We start from the raw sequence: 18,806 nt of genomic DNA on the forward strand, positions 1-18,806 counted from the left end.
CCTTGTCAAGAGAAAACAGAAAAAGGCAACCACAACACAGTTCTTGGATCTTTGGTCCTTTTTTCAGACAGAGTATAATTATTTTCCTCTCCTCCTTCCCCCTCTCTGTCCTCATGACAGACTCTCCCTTCTTTTCTCTCCTTTCTTTCCCTGTCCTCTCTCTCTCGTTCTCCCTGGCTCCCTTTTCTACTCCTCCCTTCAGCAGAGCCTCCTGCCGCTGAAGCGCGCAGCAGCAGAATGACAGTAGCAGCAGACGCAACAACAGCCCCTCCCCCCTCCTCCCTCTCTCATCCTATGTACCATTTAAAGACACTTTGCTCTGCCTCAGCAGCATGTGTGAAATGTAAAGGGAGCGATGAGAAATGATAAGCTTGGCATTTTCAAAACTGGACAGCATAATGATTTTTTTTAAATCACAGGCATGTTTTCACACGCCCTCGCCTCTCTCAATCCCTTTGTTCTTCCCCTCCCCCCTCCCTTCACCTCTTGGGTCAGGCACGTTCATCGCACACACAATTATGCATGATTTGCCTGTGTGCTGGGGAAATGGATTGTGCAGTCAGACACATTTAGGCATGTCGTTTACTCAGTGCACAAAATGAACAGGGTTAACAGCCCGTGAGGAAAGCTGTGTCCAAAAGCCCACAACAACTGGAACATCCAACTTAGCTGTTTATCCTGTCTGAGCTGCCTTATTACCTAACTCTAACCCTGATTTAATCATATGCTTAAATCTACTGAGTGTTATTGACTTTTTACTTAAATGGAACCAGTCCAATGATGTGTACAGAAGAACAATGCTGTCCAATAAGTTTAAAAGTGGGTCAATACCGTATTTTCATATATATATATATATATGTGAGGTATACACTATGACTATACTATATATGTAAGTATACACTATGACTGTACGAGCATAATTTGGAAGTCATAATTTACTATCGGAATTAACATCTAGAAGAAATTTAGAAGAAAAAAAAATATGTCCGAAAATATCACTCGTGTATCAAAATTATTGACGGTAAATCAAATTGTATTGGTCGCGTACACAGTTTCACACAATAGGAAACAAGCTTGTCAGAGCAGCTTGGGAGTGAGGTCATCATCAATAGACTAAACTCTGCATGAGGGAATTGCTTGGGACGAGCAAGAACAAGTTTCAAATAAACAAAACAAAATGCTGATTTTGGCAGGTGTCTATGGAGGTTTTCAGGTCCTTTTTCACTATAAATTATCTTGCCAACAGCCTAAATGAGTGTCCACTGGACCAAACAATTGTCATCTTTCCCCTGGCCAGCCAATCAGAATTCGTTTTTGCCAACAAAAGGGCTTTATTACAGACAGAAATACTCCTCAGCACCCTCAGATTTGGAGTTTCTGGGCTGCCATAGTTACACATGGTCTGCGGTTGTGAGGCCGGTTGGACGTACTGCCAAATTCTCTAAATCGACGTTGGAGGTGGCTTATGGTAGAGAAATTGACATTCAATTCTCTGGCAACAGCTCTGGTGGTTATTCCTGCAGTTAGCATGCCAATTGCATGCTCCCTCAAAACTTAAGACATCTGTGGCATTGTGGATCGTGCTGTTTAATCAGATTATTGATATACTACACCTGTCAGGTGGATGGATTATCTTGACAAAGGATAAATGCTCACTAACAGGGATGTAAACAAATTTGTGAAATACATTTGAGAAAAATAAACTTTTTGTGCATATGGAACATTTCTGGGATCATTTATTCAGCTTATGAAACCAGAACTTTACATGTTCCATTTATATTTTTGTTCGGGGTACTAAGAAATGAAATGGTGGAATGGTAATTACAGTTAACCTATTTATTCATTTTTCAATAAATTCAATAAAACAAGTGCAACTAGGCGCCATTTGATACCACAATTTCCTATTGAATACTAGGAAAATACTGTAAAATAAAGTGCTAGCACACTATGGAAAGAGCTGCAAGCAGCATAAGCACTAAACCCAGGTAACAGCATCCAACCCAGACTCATAATGTCTTATAGTATGTAAGTATAGCACTGGAATTACTGCAAAATGACTGTCTGCTTCACCCCCTCCCCTTAGAACAAGTGGACATTCATTGACTCTAAAATACTGCATGAGGGCTGCTATACCAGCTAGGTGGCTTTCTGTTCACACAGACAACAGAGCTGGGAAATACATGCCTGTTTATTAACCTCTATACCTTCTATTACAGTAAAATAATACAATATAGTGTGCATACATACTGTATGCACAATTATGTGTGTTGACATACAGTATGTGTGTAATGTGCCCGCTTGAGAAATCAAGAAATCATTTCTAGGTTGTGCTCAAAAGCAATGAGACACAATTTCTCTTAACCAGGAGAACCAATAACCTTTTGGGAACACTATGGTTCACTTTTGCTTTGATGCAATGCAACGGACTAGTTTGTTACGATGCCTCAAGGGCCATTTCTCACTGCTCTCCCATCGTGTGCCTACACACTCCACTGGCCTGATATGTTGGTCCCGGGGCACCTGGGGTTCTTCTGAGACCCATGGAGTCATTTGATGTGGCTTAGCGAGGGGGACTGAAAACAATGTCATGTTTTGTTCTTGCTTGTCACAAGCGATGCCCCCATGCCGAGTTGAGTCCATTGATGATGACCTCACTCCCAAGCTGCTCTGACAAGCTTGTTTCCTGTTGTGTAGATATTTGTGGATGGGGAAAAAGTTGATCACAATATTTCGAAAATATTTTTGTATGAGCATATTTATGAAATGGAGCTGGAAATATTGCAATTGCATCAAGTCATTTCTGCCTGAGCAACCCTACTGTACAACCAACTTATCAACTGTGCATAAATCCTTATAAAGAGAATGTTAGCTTACAAAAGACCACACAAAGTATCATAACGTACTCAGCCAATGACACACGTCGAACCCATTTCCTGACTGTTCTCAACTGATTTACTGAACTAGGGGAGAGACAACCTTCCTCAGGAGAGATGAGGGTGAAACAGCATCCAGCCGCTGCTTTCCCACAGATCTGGAGACAATTCCGAATGTACTAGCCAGCAGTGTGTGTGTGTGTGTGTGTGTGTGTGTGTGTGTGTGTGTGTGTGTGTGTGTGTGTGTGTGTGTGTGTGTGTGTGTGTGTGTGTGTGTGTGTGTGTGTGTGTGTGTGTGTGTGTGTGTGTGTGTGTGTGTGTGTGTGTGTGTGTGTGTGTGTGTGTGTGTGTGTGTGGTTGTGTGTGCATGTCTATGAGTAAAGAGGCTATGAGGGGATAGCTCCACAGCTGCCAGTAGTAAATTTCCCTGGACAATCTGTGTAATCATTTTGTGGCGACTCAGCTGCTATGGGGTGCTGCATCATATGATGATGCAACACATAAAAGATGTAGAGGAACGTCCAAATGTTCTCACCCAGTGTGCGTGTGCGTGTGTGGTCAAAGAAAAACAGAGTGATCATTGATACCCTACCATAAAAATACATCTTGTATAAATCACTAATTCAATAATTTTGCTGAGCGGAATATGAGACCGAGGGTCCACGATATTGTAAAAACTTGAATTAAATAATAATCAGTGGGTTTTTTCCCCCCAAACTTCCCTATATGCTGAATATTAGTGCATTCCTGCTGAGCTCAATGGGCTGGAAACCTGTAGAGGAAAGCTGAAACAAACTGCTAATCCGCAGGGCTCGTTTCCAATCTCATCAAAGTGATTATTTTACCTCCTTGTGTTAATGTGGGAGCATTTTGTCTTATGCCACAGAAATAATACTATTTTTACAGTCAAATGTTCCACTGTATTGTTCCTGGACAAACCGACCAAAAATGTCAAAATGTTTACAGGCTGTTTCAAACAGAAGTCATTCTTAATGAGCAACTGAATGCAAAAAAAAACGTATCTCGTTAGAAATGGCCTATGTGGCATTGATATTAGTCAGAAACATTTATTCCACTGGGAAAATGTGCTAAAAAGTGCAAGTAGGATAATATTGGTCATAAAGTCAGTATTTTCCAAAAAACAGAGTTGTGTAAGATTTATGTAACTGAGGTCATCATGATTTACACAAGCGTTGGTTTTGGATTACAATCATGCCCACTTGCCCATGCTGTTTGAACTCTATGCAATCGTATAGCAGAACCTGACTGTGAGACAAACCTGCCCCCATTACGCAGCTCCTTAGGCTTGTTTACTTAAGACAACATGTCGCCAATGTTCTGTTGAAAGAACACTCGGCCCCTAAACTCTTTATGGAAGTGGCCACTTGTTGATGTGTTTGATATAGTGATCACTCGAGTCTGCCACTGCTTTGGACAAAATGAGAATTGAGACGACACGCACTTGAATCCCAACTGCCACGATAGAAAAAAAACAACATTTGAGAGAATCATCTGTGCTGCCACGACCTGTTTTGTAACATGATTCGCTATGAAATACTCCCAGATATGCGCTTTTTTAAATTTTTTTACTTGAGAAATACTGCACCAAACACCTTTAGCAAGACTAGCGCTCCTCGGAGATCTCCTCAGTGAAAACTTCAAACTTAATAACAGATTCCTTGATGAATCTTAGATTCATTCGGACTACTTTGACGAAGGGTAGTGGCTGTGTTGTTGCTACTCCAGAAGGACAAACAACAGTAACTTCTGAGTGTCATTACTCACAGTCAATGCTGGTATAACTGCAACCAGCACAGCAATCAGATCAGAGTTACATATCGTTTCTTTCTTTAGATTGCTTGTTTGCTTGTTTTGTTTCGCTAATGAAACCACACACTGATTACACTGATGAAGTCACACAGAGAGCATTTATCCATATGAAATAAACAGATAACCCGAGCATCCCTCTCTCCCTCATTAATAGTGTCTAGGACACAGTGACAGGTTGGAAGTGGCCCCCCAGGGCTGTCCCGGGGGGGTGAGAGGCACTCCCTGACAGGAGGCGATAGTTGATCCCCAGATCAAATCACTGGGTCCCTCAGTCTGGCATCTGTCCATTCGGCCCTGAAGACCACTCAACCATGCAACCTGCAACCACCCTCTCTCAGAGGAATAAAGTGAGGGGCGGTCACAGCCTCTCTAAGTCATCACAATAATTAAGAGACTACGTTGAAGGCTTTTACAGTGAACGTAGTTTTATGAGGTACTTTTCTCATTATCCGTGCACTGGGTGTTCCTAAACAGTACTAATCAGTACAAAACCTGGACACAATGCCCCCCTATCTTTGTTACATTACCAGTGACCTTTGCATTCTCCTCTTAGGCCTGTGGTAATTGTAGGTTAACATTGTGGTTTGTTGTAGATAGGAATGTTTGTAAATGGATAATAATGGCAGAATGACTATTCTCTAATTGTCAACCATTAAGTAACTTCTTACTAAACATTTTCACAGACATTTTCACAGACATTTTCACAGACATTTTCACAGACATGAACAGACATTTTCACAGACATGAACAGACATTTTCACAGACAAGAACAGACATTTTCACAGACATGTCACTGTGAAGTCAAAAAAGCTCCTATTCAACATTTGATGATGCGAAACGTACAAACAACCTGCTGTACTTGTCTTTCTACGATAAGATATGCCTTAAACAGGCAGTGGAGTTTAAAGTTAAGAGTGGCTTTTTAAGCCGTTTTCATATTTTGTACGGGATTTGAGAGTGACTTTTAACAGTCAGGAAAACGTGTTTTCCCACATGTGTATTTATGAAAAGCTGTACTGACAAGACAGCAGCAGTGCCATCCAGTCGTGACAAACTGCTGGAGGAGATCCTAGATCCTGATGTATCAAACAGGTGGAGTAATGAAGCTTTTACTGTACTGTACATTAGCAGTCACTGTAGTGAGAACTAGTGACAGGGGCTGAGTTGGGCATATTAACAGTAGACTATTATAATATAGACTGCATATGCTGTATGTGTCTGGCAGTCTGCCCTGTTTACTGAAAAACAACTGCATGTTGTATACAGTATCATATTTCGCCGTATTGCCACGACTGACAAAAAAATACAGGGGGTAATTAAAATGTTAGTAATGTAGCGATGTGTTGTTTTAGTGTCCTATGTTGAATAATGTAAAACATTATGTTGAATTGACTTTAGCCAACTTTAGGTCTTCTCCCTGAAGATTTTCTCTACCTGCAAGACAATGGGTCATAAAAAAGCTCTATATCTATCCCTCTTATCCTCCTCTCTGCCCCGCTCTGAGCTCAGCTACTTCACAAGGGAGGGAAAGTATCTTTAGGGAAATAGTACCCAGGGGGTAAAGTACATTTTAGGGAGAAAGTACCTATTCAGTACAGGAATTGAGACTTGTGTGTCCCAGTCTTCATATTACTTTTGCTTTGGTCTTTCAACAACATGTGGTAGGAAACAGCGCAATAGCCCATCTGAAAAGGTACAAATCTGTAATTCTGCCTCTGAGCAAGGCACTGTTCCCCGGGCGCCAAAGATGTGGATGTCGATTAAGGCAGCACCCGGCATGTCTCTGATTCAGAGGGGTTGGGTTAAATGCGGAAGACACAGGCATTCAGTTGTTCAACTGACTAGGTATCCCCATTTCCCTTTCCCTTTTCTAACTGCAACATGAATAGGTTATATCAATAGCCTATATCCAAGGTACGCATCGCCCCTAATCTTCCTCGGATGCACTCATAAATGTTCTTCTACTCACAGAATGTTTCTAAGATATGAAGATATGATTCTCGAGCATTGGTCAAACAACCAATCATACAGTGACTCGTTGTTTAGATATTCTTCACACCAGTCCAAACAAACAGAACTAAGGTGGTAAATGCACCAGAGTTTGGAAAAACCACTCCAAACCAGTTCGATGTGAAAGCCCCCTTAGTCCCAGAAAAAGGCAGAAGACTTTAGAGAGCTAGTTATTGCCTAAACACTAGCACACTGTCACGCCCTGACCTTAGAGTATGTTTTTTTATGTTTTTGTTTGTTTTGTAAGTTGTCTTGAGGCTAGTCGAAGTTCGGTAGCCGAGTCCGTTGCACCCTGATTGGTCAACAGTAGGGATTATTCAATTAAGTGTTTGTTGTCATTCAACAACAGACAACTAGTTTTCATGTGCATTTTTTCGCTTGAGAAATACTGCACCAAACATATTAGTTAGATGTAAAATTGTGCGACTAAGACCTCTGCCAAAATGTAAAATATGAATTTCACACATCAATTCAGACTATAAAACAGTACTGTTGTTGCTTCTTGTTTTCCAAGTGTAGGTATTTTAAGGGAGTATGTAAGCACAGACATTCACTCCACCTAACCCGAGCTCTGTTAGGAGCAAACCGAACCTATGCATGCGGATGCCTAAGCTAACCTTCTTCAAGGAAAGAAGAAGACAGTCAGAGCACAGCCTCCGGAACTCAATGAATTAGCCAAAAGACAGAGCAACCAGGAACACAATCCTGAGGAGACAAGAAGAGAAACAATCACAAGGATACTCAGAACAAGAAAGGCTACACAGCCATCTTCCCCTTTGTTCTTTTCTATGTGGCCTGAGCAACAGACTTTGCTCATTCACTGAGTATGACATCTTAATATTCTGTTATATCGAGGTCTTTACTTCGCATCTTTCACCCTGTTCCCTACCCTTTTCCATGATCATTCTCATTATGTTTGTAAATATTTGGATTACGTTGTATATAATTGATGTATAATGGAATTGTGTTGTCTTCTTACTCTGGAAGAAGTGAGCTCAAATTGACGAGTAAAGAACTCATACCTTCAGATAAACCCCAATTATATCACCAGGTTATTGTTGAACTAACGCATAAGTCAGGTCTTCATAGAAGACCAATTTTGTCCAATAGCAGGCTGGTGCTCCGATTTCATAGTAATAACTGGACACACTTCACTACGTCAGCATTAACACAATCCAGACTGTGCATTGTCAGGGTATTGCCACACAACTCAGTGGTGTGGGAAGGCTGGAGGGAGTGACTTCAACCCGCTGAGGTGTGCGGTAATTACCTAGCAACGCACAGATGGGGGTGTGTTAATGTGCTTATAAAAAAAATGGATTGAAACATTTTAGTTGTGAGAATTCCCTCTGAAAACGACTGTTTGTCGCTAAAAAAGCCAGCAGTTTCTGGTTGCAGCAGTGTGGTTAATTTCTGACATGAATGTATCCCCCACTACTTCTCTGACTGTTGCCATGTCACTAAGCGACATACAACAAGTTATGTCGATGATGACAGAACGATAATATTGGCCTCAGTCTGCCTTAGTACTAATGCCATAACTGCTACATACTCACTTGGCTAGCCAGCTATAGAGTAGCAGGGACAATTAGCTGCCTCTTCCTCTCTGTTGGTTGTTACACAAGCTGGCTAAACTTCTTGTCACTTCACTTGCTAGCTAACTAGTGTGCTAACATTAGCTAGCTCCCTACAGTACAGCAGAGTCACGTCAGAGACTTGACAGCAGAAATGAGAACAAACTCCATCTTCCTAGCTATAGTACCTTCAGATAGTATTCATACCCCTTGATTTATTCCACATTTTGTTGTGTTACAGCCCAAATTCAAAATTGATTAAATATATGTTTATTTCTCACCCTTATAACATAATGCCCAATAATGACAATGTAAAAATAAAATACAGGAATATCTCATTTACTGTACATAGGTATCGACACGCCTCAGTCGTTACATTTTAGAAACACCTTTGGCAGCGATACAGCTGTGAGTCTTTCTGGGTAAGTCTCTAAGATATTTGCACACCTGGATTGTGCAATATTTGCACATTATTCTTCTTAAAATTCCTCAAGCTCTGTCAAGTTGGTTGTTGATCATTGCTACCCAGTCATTTTCAAGTCTTGCCAAAGATCTTCAAGCCGATTTAAGTCAAACCTGTAACTAGGCCACTCAGGAACATGCAATGTTGTCTCGGAATCAACTCCGGTGTATATTTGGCCTTGTGTTATAGGTTATTAGGTCCTGCTGAAAGGGAATTTGTCTCCCAGTGTCTGTTGGAATGCAGACTGAACCAGGTTTTCCTCTAGGATTTTGCTTGTGATTAGCTCTGTTCCATTTCTTTTTACTCCTTGGCCCTTGTCGATGACAAGCATAACGATAATATGATGCAGCCACCACCATCCTCTCCGGCAACTGAGTTAGGAAGGACGCCAGTATCTTTGAAGTGACTGGGTGTACTGATACACCATCCAAAGTGTGATTATTAACTTCACCATGCTCAAAGGGATATTCAATGCTTTTCTCTATTTCATTTAACCAATCTACCAATAGGTGCCCGTCTTTGCGAGGCATTGGAAAACATCCCTGTTTTTTGTAGTTTGAATCTGTGTTTGAAATTCCCTGCTCGACTGAGGGACCTTACAGATACTTGTATATGTGGGGTACAGAGATAAGGAAGTCATTCAAAAATCATGTTAAAGACAATTGCAACTAATTGTGAGACTTGTTAAGCCACTTTTTACTCCTGAACTTATTTAGGCTTGCAATAACAATGGGGGTTGAATACTTATTGACTTAAGACATTTCAGCTGTTCATTTTGTATTAATTTATACAGTTGAAGTCAGAAGTGTACATACACCTTAGCCAAATACATTTAAACTCAGTTTTTCACAATTCCTGACATTTCATCCTAGTAAAAAATCCCTGTTTTAGGTCAGTAAGGATCACCACTTTATTTTAAGAACGTGAAATGTCAGAATAACAGGAGAGAGAATGATTTATTTAAGCTTCTGACCCGGTGGGTCAGAAGGTTACATACACTCAATTAGTATTTGGTAGCATTGCCTTTCAATTGTTTAAATTGGGTCAAATGTTTCGGGTAGCCTTCCACAAGCATCCCACAATAAGTTGGGTGAATTTTGGCCCATTCCTCCTGACAGAGCTGGTGTAACTGAGTTAGGTTATAAGGCCTCCTTGCTCACACATGCTTTTTCAGTGCTGCCACAAATGTTCTATGGGATTGAGGTCAAGGCTTTGTGATGGCCACTCCAATACCTTGACTTTGATGTCCTTAAGCCATTTTGCCACAACTTTGAAGTATGCTTGGGGTCATTGTTCATTTTGGAAGATCCATTTGCGACCAAGCTTTAACTTCCGGACTGATGTCTTGAGATGTTGCTTCAATATATCCACACAATTTTCCTACCTCATGATGCCATCTATTTTGTATAGTGCACCAGTCCCTCCTGCAGCAAAGCACCCCCACAACATGATGCTGCCACCCCCTGCGTCACTGTTGGGATGGTGTTCTTTGGCTTGCAAGCCGCCCCCTTTTCCCTCCAAACATAACAATGGTCATTATTGCCAAACAGTTCTATTTTTGTTTTATCAGACCAGATGACATTTCTCCAAAAAGTACAATCTTTGTCCCCATGTGCAGTTGCAAACTGTAGTCTGGCTTTTTTATGGCGATTTTGGAGCAGTGGCTTCTTCCTTGCTGAGCAGCCTTTCAGGTTATGTCGATATAGGACTCGTTTTACTGTGGATATAGATAATTTTGTAACCTGTTTCCTCCAGAATCTTCACAATGTCCTTTGCTGTTGTTCTGGGATTGATTTGCACTTTTCGCACCAAAGTACGTTCATCTCTAGGAGACAGAACGCATCTCCTTCCTCAGCGGTATGACAGCTCCGTGGTCCTATGGTGTTTATACTTGCGTACTATTGTTTGTACAGATGAACGTGGTACCTTCAGGTGTTTGGAAATTGCTCCCAAGGATGAACCAGACTTGTGGTGGTCTACAATTTTTTTCTGAGGTTTAGGCTGATTTCTTTTGAATTTCCCATGATGTCAAGGAAAGAGGCAGTGAGTTTGAAGGTAGGCCTTGAAATACAGCCACAGGTACACCTCCAATTGAGTAAAATGATGTCAATTAGCCTATCAGAAGTTTCTAGAGCCATGACATCATATTCTGGAATTTTCCAAGCTGTTTAAAAGTTACAGTCAACTTAGTGTATGTAAACGTCTGACGTACTGGAATTGTGTTTTAATGACTCCAACCTAAGTATATGTAAACTTCCAACTTCAACTGTAAATATTTCTAAATCCTTAAACCATTTGACATTACAGAGTATTGTGTGTAGGCCAGTGACTCAATATCTAAATGTAATCCATTTCAAATTCAGGCTATAAAACTATAAAACTATACCTACAGTATGTGGCTAGCCAGCCATAATTTGCAGGGCAAATTGTCAGCTATTTGTGTAGTGCTTCTTGATTGACGATGATTGATTGCCTAGGCAGCAACCTACATGCTACGAAGTTACAAAAAAACAAACCAACAACCTAACAAATTGAAATTGGATGCATTCAAAATGCAGGACCTCCGAGGATAAACTTTACTACCTAGCTAGAATGAATTAGTTTATGCAGAAATGTCTTTTTTTGCAGAATCTTAAGGTGAGTGATATGCATACTACGGTCTGTCTTTGTTACAAAATGTGTTGCAGCCACGAGCCAAGTTTAACATGAATCTTTTCATTTTAACATTTTAAAGCTTCATTAAAGTTTGTGGTTACCACTGGCTTTGGATCTGAGGTGAGATACATTTTCGGCCATGTTTTGTTTTGGTCAGGGCTCAGAGTTGGCGCATTGATATTTTGAAAACTGGCACTACTTCAGCGATTGACGAGGCTACTTCAGACAGTGCAGATTACAGGGAATTGTCAATGGCTTGGAGCCCCCTTTTAGCCAATCAAATCGTAATGTAATGTAGCTAATCATGGTTGAATCATCTGTCAAAACATGATCAGGGACAATGATTGATTCTAAGCAGAGTGGAATTCAAATAGCTTTATGTTGAAAGGGAACATGGAAAAACCACATAGCAGTGGCATAGTCGTAATTTGAACATTAGGACACATTTTGGCGGGGGTCTGTTGGAATGATGAAACATCCTCACCAAAGACTGAACATTCCATCTTTTGTGTGTGAATGTAAATGTATTTAGTGTTTGTTAAAGGCCCCTGTTTTCAGTCATATTTCATATCCTGTTATAGTTTGAATGTTTTTCCATCATTAATTGTGTATTGTAGGCCCCACCAATTTGAGTTGATTGAATACAGTTCTATATGTGTTTGTGGGGATGGTCAGTGGGGGCTGGACTGTCCTGCTGGGAAGTTGGCGATGGCATAAATTGATTTTGATAAGCAGTGGCGTGTATTCATGGAGGCCAAGAGAAGCAAGGCTTCCCCAAAAATTTACCAATATATTTTAATTTTATCATAAAATAATGTATCTTTCGTTTCTCTGTGTTTCATAATTTTCCTTCAATTCGCAAGATGCTGAAAGTATCTCACAGGAGAAATCATCCTAGTGAGCGAAACAGCGCCCCTCTGTCTGATGCTTAGCATTGGTAAGGAAAGCCAGTGAACATTTGGCCTCTCTTGACAAAAAATGTATTAAAAAAATGTCCAATCAGCTTTGAGCTAAACTGAGCGAGCTCAACTGTGAATGGTCACCAAAAAAAAGTGTTAAGGGAAGCCAGCTTGTATTTTGGCCTCACTCCTATCCAATCCGTTTGAGAGCATAGCATACGCCATTGACAAAAACTTGAATTGTTGCATCTCGTTGTGTAGTTGTCCTCCGGTAGTTAGCTAGCTAAAATTGAGACTTTCCTAAATTAGTCATGGAAGGATATAGAGATTTGGACTTTTGGTTTTACTTAATTCTCTGTATTGGCCAATGATTATAACGATGATTCAGATCCAACCATTAATTCATACATTGTTGTGCCCCTGGCCTGAGAGTATGGAAGTTCAATATGCAGCTAGATGTTGAAGGCTAATGTTAACTAGCTAACGTTGCCCATGAATGGAAGTTAGGCTAGCGAGCAAGCATTTGAGCCAGGTAGGCTAGGACAACAAAAAATAAAAGTGTATACTGTATGACAGAGTGATAGATAATTTCGTCAACATGAAAGAGAGGATGGCATTAGCGTTTCTCTACAAGTAGGGTGAGTCAACATATTTTTCTACTTGTACGAACACGTACGCACACACACACACACACAATAACACACACATGCAAACAGGCACACAGAAATCATAACCATGAACGGCCACAGCATATGCTATTTAGCTTATGTTGATTGGACTGAATTGTTTTTGCTATCTTTTAGTTGTCACTGTATTAGACTAATCAGAGGTGATTTGATGTTGTTGAAATGGTGCTGGAATAGTGGTGTCAGCTATCATCATTCTTTGCAACTTTGCGATAACTCTGTGGTTCTAAATCAGTAGTTGTTTCTGAAAATGTTGGAAACTGTAACTTGCTTGACCATGCTGTAGGTCATGAAACTGTCTGTAACTGTACATGCAATATGCTTTGTGGACTTCACTGGACAGAAGTTGCTATCTGGTTTTGTGATAAAAAACAAAGATGTGGTTGAATGTATTCTGCCACTGGGTCTTCTTATTGTTTCAGCAAGCAACGCAATTATCACAACACATAGGTTTGGGGGAGGGGGGCTTGGCTTCCCCAGTGATTTGACCCACGCACCACTACTGTTGCTGAGTTAGAAACAAGAAGTGTGTTGAGTAGGGTTGGAGAAGATCAATGGAAAACAGTTGTGTCGAGGAATAGAACAAAAAAGAAGTGGTCTAGAATTGAAGTGGATGGTACGTGTAATGCAGGCAAGGATATGTGTCCTGTTTGGATGAAGTTTTTTGGATAAGGATGAATATCTGGGAGACCCATATGAGGTCTCGAGAAAGGTCAAACGGGTGCTGGGAAAAGTGGAGTCAATTTAAGTGACCAGAAGTGGGCTTGTTCTGATTAATTGTATTTCTGAGGAACAGGGAGAAAGTGCAGTGGGAATCACAATAATCTTGACATCCAACGTGTCGTCGTTTGAACAACACGCTAGCAGGGCGCTTGCTAAGGGAGTCATCTCCGGGGTGTCGATGGTAGTTGAGGGTTAGAGCTCTTGGAGTGCCCTGTAATGTTGAAGGAAGTTGAGGTGGCAAAAGTCAGGATGGTCCATCAGATCTCCTATGTGGAGGCAACCAAAAGAGTTGAGAAAGCAAGTGACAGTGTTGAATATATGGTCGCGGATTAACTGCAGCCCATGAATGTGTGCCAAGCAAGAGAACCGGATATGCTATGTGTTAAGTTGGATTTTGTAGCGGTCATTGCAACTGCGAGATTATTCTGAATAATGAAGAGATCATTACAAATGTAATACATTATTATTACTATCTGTTAACTGTACGGCACAAGTATCAAAGAAAGGAAAGAAGTTGGTCATCATTGTGGCTGCAGCTGAAAAGTATCTGGGACTTCAGGAGTTCACAGTGGAACACCCCCCGGAAGGGGGTATTGAGAGAGGCGGGACTAGGTACCTTGACTGATGTTGACATCATCGAATCATCGCCCCATTTCCTGTTCCACCACCAAACAACCTATGCAAACAGTCAATCCGGACGCTTGATCGAATGACACATACAGTTAGTAAACAAGGAAAGACAGAAAGTTGTTGTAGAAGGAAAGAGAAGAGCAGGAATAAAGCTAGCTGAGGAAGAGAGGGTTGGAGGTCGGAAATGGCGGCAAGTAGTGCGGGAGAAATTGAGAAAAAGTTGGTGAAGCAACAGCTGGGCTGGAATGCAAACAATCTGGGCGTTAGTTCTGATGGTATGGAGCGGGAGGATGAGGTTCAAAGACATAGGAAGAAGAGAGATCATGGTACAGAAAGCATTGGAGAGTCTAGTAAAGAAAGCATAAAGAGGGCCATGGTATGAAGCAAGAGTAATGATGTGTTGGAGAGGAAAGTGGTGATAGTATTTGATGAGACCACAGGGCCTCACTTACACCCAGTCCGACAAACTAACCGCCGTAGAGAAAGAGGTCGGTGAAGTCAAATGAGCTTGGTTCATTGGAAATGGTAGATTGCTAATATTGTGCGGTTGCCAGGCTCAGCAAGAGAAGATTCTGAAAATGGAAAAGCTTTAATGGGAAGAAGATTAAAAACCATGTCCCTGGTGCTTAAACGCGAGTGTGTAATCCTAAGGGTGGAGATGGATGTGAGTCACCCCCGGGGGTCCCAATATATATGTCCACAGGTGATATTAAAGAATATGTGAAGGGAGGCAGAGTGATTGGTGTCAAGAGGTTGATCAGGAGGAAAGAGGGTCAAAGAAGTTGAAGCCTATCAACGATGCTGAGTTTTTGAGAAGGTCTTGCTGGGAAAAGTACAGATAGGATTCATTAGTTTCAATGTTAGAGAATTTGTCCCATATGCACTGCAGTGTTTTAAATGCCAAGGAATGGTACGTGTCACTGCTCAGTGTAAAGGGGGGATATGTACCAAGTGTGGTGGTGCACATGATTACGATGAATGTGGAAGCAATGTGAAGGTTAAGTGCTGTAGTTGTGGGGGAGAACACAGTGCAGCATTTGGTGGATGCCAGGTACAGAGAGAGGCTAGAGAGGCTCAGAGATATAGGACCAGTCATGATGTAATCGTATGCAGAGGCCGTAAAACAGATTGGTAGAACTACAGTGCGGACTGATTGAGTTTACATAGATGCACCTGTAAGTAAGTGGACCTACTGTTGGGGCCCTTCTGTTACTGTTGAAATGGTTGTTGACATGCTGAACAATTCTAAGGGTGGAGTGTTTCACCATGATATAGATAAGGTAGAATGGGGTTGGGAGGGTTTTTTGTGGGAGGAGGGAGGGTGTGGTAGAAATTAGGGATTTATTTGGTCTAGATTTTTAGTTTTTATTATGGTAGTACAGGATTAGGCTGATTTTGATTGATCGTACATTCCAGCAGATAGGCATGCACTTAAACTATGGTTTGCGGACCGCCTTGATATCATAGAAGCAAAAGCAGAAGGATAGAGGAGAGCGGAGAGCATATCTTTGCTAGATTTTATGCTCTTACCTTTTTGTACTTGTAATACTTGCTTTTAGCTCTTTTAGCCTGATTTTAACCCATCAGTGTATTTATTGACAACACATAAAAATGTTTGGAGTAAAACTAGTCCAGACTGAAAGAAACCTTTTTATGTGCACGAGGTGAATGCCAACTTCGTCACACATGGTGTCAGAAGTGGGATGATTTTCCTAGCTACAATGAGAAGACTCATGATTTGTACTTTTTTTTAAAAGACAAAGGTTTTATGGAACAGTGTTTTAAACGATGGTGTGGAACAGGCTTAACCACAGGCGGTGAGCAACTGGATGAAAACCTGGAGGCATTTGTGGTTGCTGGATTGGAGGGACTTTCCGCCGGGTGGTGGAGCGTGGGTGGAGCACAAATGGGGAAGTGGTTCGGGAATCCGCAATGCTGAAGTGAGCCATGGGGAGAGCCTCTGCCACAGCTTTAATGGTGGACGTCAGATGGACCAAGGGGACACTTTCCAGGGGCTCCGGAGGGAGGCAGCCTAGTGCCTATTGAGATGCTCAGCTCGGGAACCAATGTAATCTGTTGGGGTTGACATGCCTTCTGTCTTTTAGAATCCGAGAGGGAACCACTTACACACTCGTCTCTAACATGTAGGCTCACCATTCCCGAACAGTCCCAATACAAGTCAGAATGTTGAACAAACTTCATTTCAACGGGGGCCTCCCGGGTGGCGCAGTGCCTAAACATCATAATGTTACCATAGTTACACCATTGAGCCTGGGCGCAATGTTACGACGGCAGCGACGGCAGCGCCAGCTGGGCCACCAGAGACCCTGGGCTTGCGCCCAGGCTTTGTCGTAACCGGCCGCGACCGGGAGGTCCGTGGGGCGACGCACAATTGGCCTAGCGTAGTCCGGGTTTGGCCGGTAGGATTATCCTTGTCTCATCGCGCACCAGTGACTCCTGTGGCGGGCCGGGCGCAGTGCGCGCTAACCAAGGTTGCCAGGTGCACGGTGTTTCCTCTGACACATTGGTGCGGCTGGCTTCCGGGTTGGATGCGCGCTGTGTTAAGAAGCAGTGTGGCTTGGCTTGGCTTGGTTGGTAATCTGATAACAGGGAAGTGTTATCAACGCAACATTCAGTACGCAGGTCTGTATATCAGTTTGCATTTCCAGTTTTTATTTTCCATACTGATGAAATTCGCACGTGACAAACACTTACACAATATGGCCGAGCCTACCCGAAGCCACAGACCTAACGGCAAACACTTTCAGCTGGTTGCCAGGAAATGTGCTTCTACGTTCGGTGATATTCGGCTATTGCTTACGTGTTGTGAATCACGTGCAATGTGTCAAGATTGAAAATATAAGCGACAAAACCTGCAAAATTAGGTAGACAACACTTTCTTGTGGATACCCCATTGCCACATCCTACCGCCAAAAGGACCAACAGCATGTAGAACCGGTAAAGGAAGTGTAAATAGGTTATTCAACATTATGGCTTGTAAAGACTATCGCATCTTTATTAGGGCAACTTTGGTAAGATTTGAAAATCAATGGCGTAACCATGGTAACATTATGATGTTTAGGCAAGAATAGGGAGTGGTCTGCCAACGCACCAATTTGCATGTTATTCAACCATTTCACCTGCAACAGTTAAGTGTGTTAATTGAATGTGTGAGGAATGTGTGTAGAATCAGGGTTGGCTAATTGTATATGATAGAAATACAGGCATATATGTGTAGAGAGGCAGTTGGAAGAAAGGATAGAGGAGAGCGTGTGATACAGTAACTCCCCATGTTATTGTAATGGTGAGAAGTTAGCATGTCCTGGGGGTATGATATTTGTGCGTCTAACGTTCTCACTCATCATTATTCACGATTCATTCAGGACTCGTGAATAATTCATCGATTCATCTGTAATCATGGTAGCATCCGCTCTAACCACTAGGCTACCTGCCACCCCCTGTCTGAGCCAGAATGGCCTATAGGGGCAGGAGCCTACAGTATCTTCTGTTTATGTAGTGTGAAGCCACTTGATGTACTGTGCCCTCAAAAAGTATTCACACCCCTTGACATTTTACACATTGTGTTCTGTTACAACCTGAATTTTAAATGGATTAAATTAAGATTGTGTCACTGGCCTACACACAATACCCATAATATCAAAGTGGATTTATGTTTAGACAATTTTACAAATTAATCAAAATGAACAAATGAAAAGCTGAAATATCTTTAGTCAATAACTATTCAAACCCCTTTGTTATGGCAAGCCAAAATACGTTCAGGAGTATTTTTCAGGAGTAAATCCTTCCTGATTCAGTTGCCAGAGAGGAAAGAAATGGATGTGACAGGAGAAAACTAAGGATGGATCCATCAACAACATTGTAATTACTCCAAAATACTAACCTTAATTACCCAAAAAATTGGCAAAGATATTAACTTGAATACAAAGCGTTATGTTTGTGGCAAAAACAACACATAACTGAGTACCACTCTTCATATTTTTAAGCATGGTGGTGGCTGCATCATGTTATGGGTATGCTTGTCCTCAGCAAGGACTAGGATTGTTTATTTTTTGTTGTTGATAAAAGCACAGGCAAAATCCTAGAGGAAAACGTGCCAGACAGTGGGAGACAAATTCACCTTTCAACAGGACAAAAACCTACATTATAACATAAGGCCAACTATACACTGGAGTTGCAACATTGATTGTTCCTGAGTGGCTTAGTTACAGTTTTGACTTAAATCGGCCTGGACATCTATGGCAAAACTTGAAAATGGCTGTCTTGCAATGATCAACAACCATCTTGACAGAGCTTGAAGAATATTTAAAAGCATAATGTGCAAATATTGTACCATTCAGGTGTGCAAAGCTCTTAGAGACCTACCCAGAAAGACTCACAGCTGTATCGCTGCCAAAGGTAATTCTAACATGTATCGATTCAGCGGTGTGAATACTTGAGATATT

At 41.6% G+C, this 18,806-nt stretch overlaps 1 protein-coding gene across 9 annotated transcripts in view; it reads right to left on the bottom strand.

The window, feature by feature from the left end:
* LOC118399952 (neuron navigator 1-like) overlaps positions 1-18,806 on the bottom strand; it is a 131,610-nt gene that overhangs the window by 85,151 nt on the left and 27,653 nt on the right. The gene's annotated exons all lie outside the window — the stretch shown is intronic.

This window comes from Oncorhynchus keta, chromosome 21 (genome assembly GCF_023373465.1).
Source record: "Oncorhynchus keta strain PuntledgeMale-10-30-2019 chromosome 21, Oket_V2, whole genome shotgun sequence".
Lineage (NCBI taxonomy): Eukaryota > Metazoa > Chordata > Actinopteri > Salmoniformes > Salmonidae > Oncorhynchus > Oncorhynchus keta.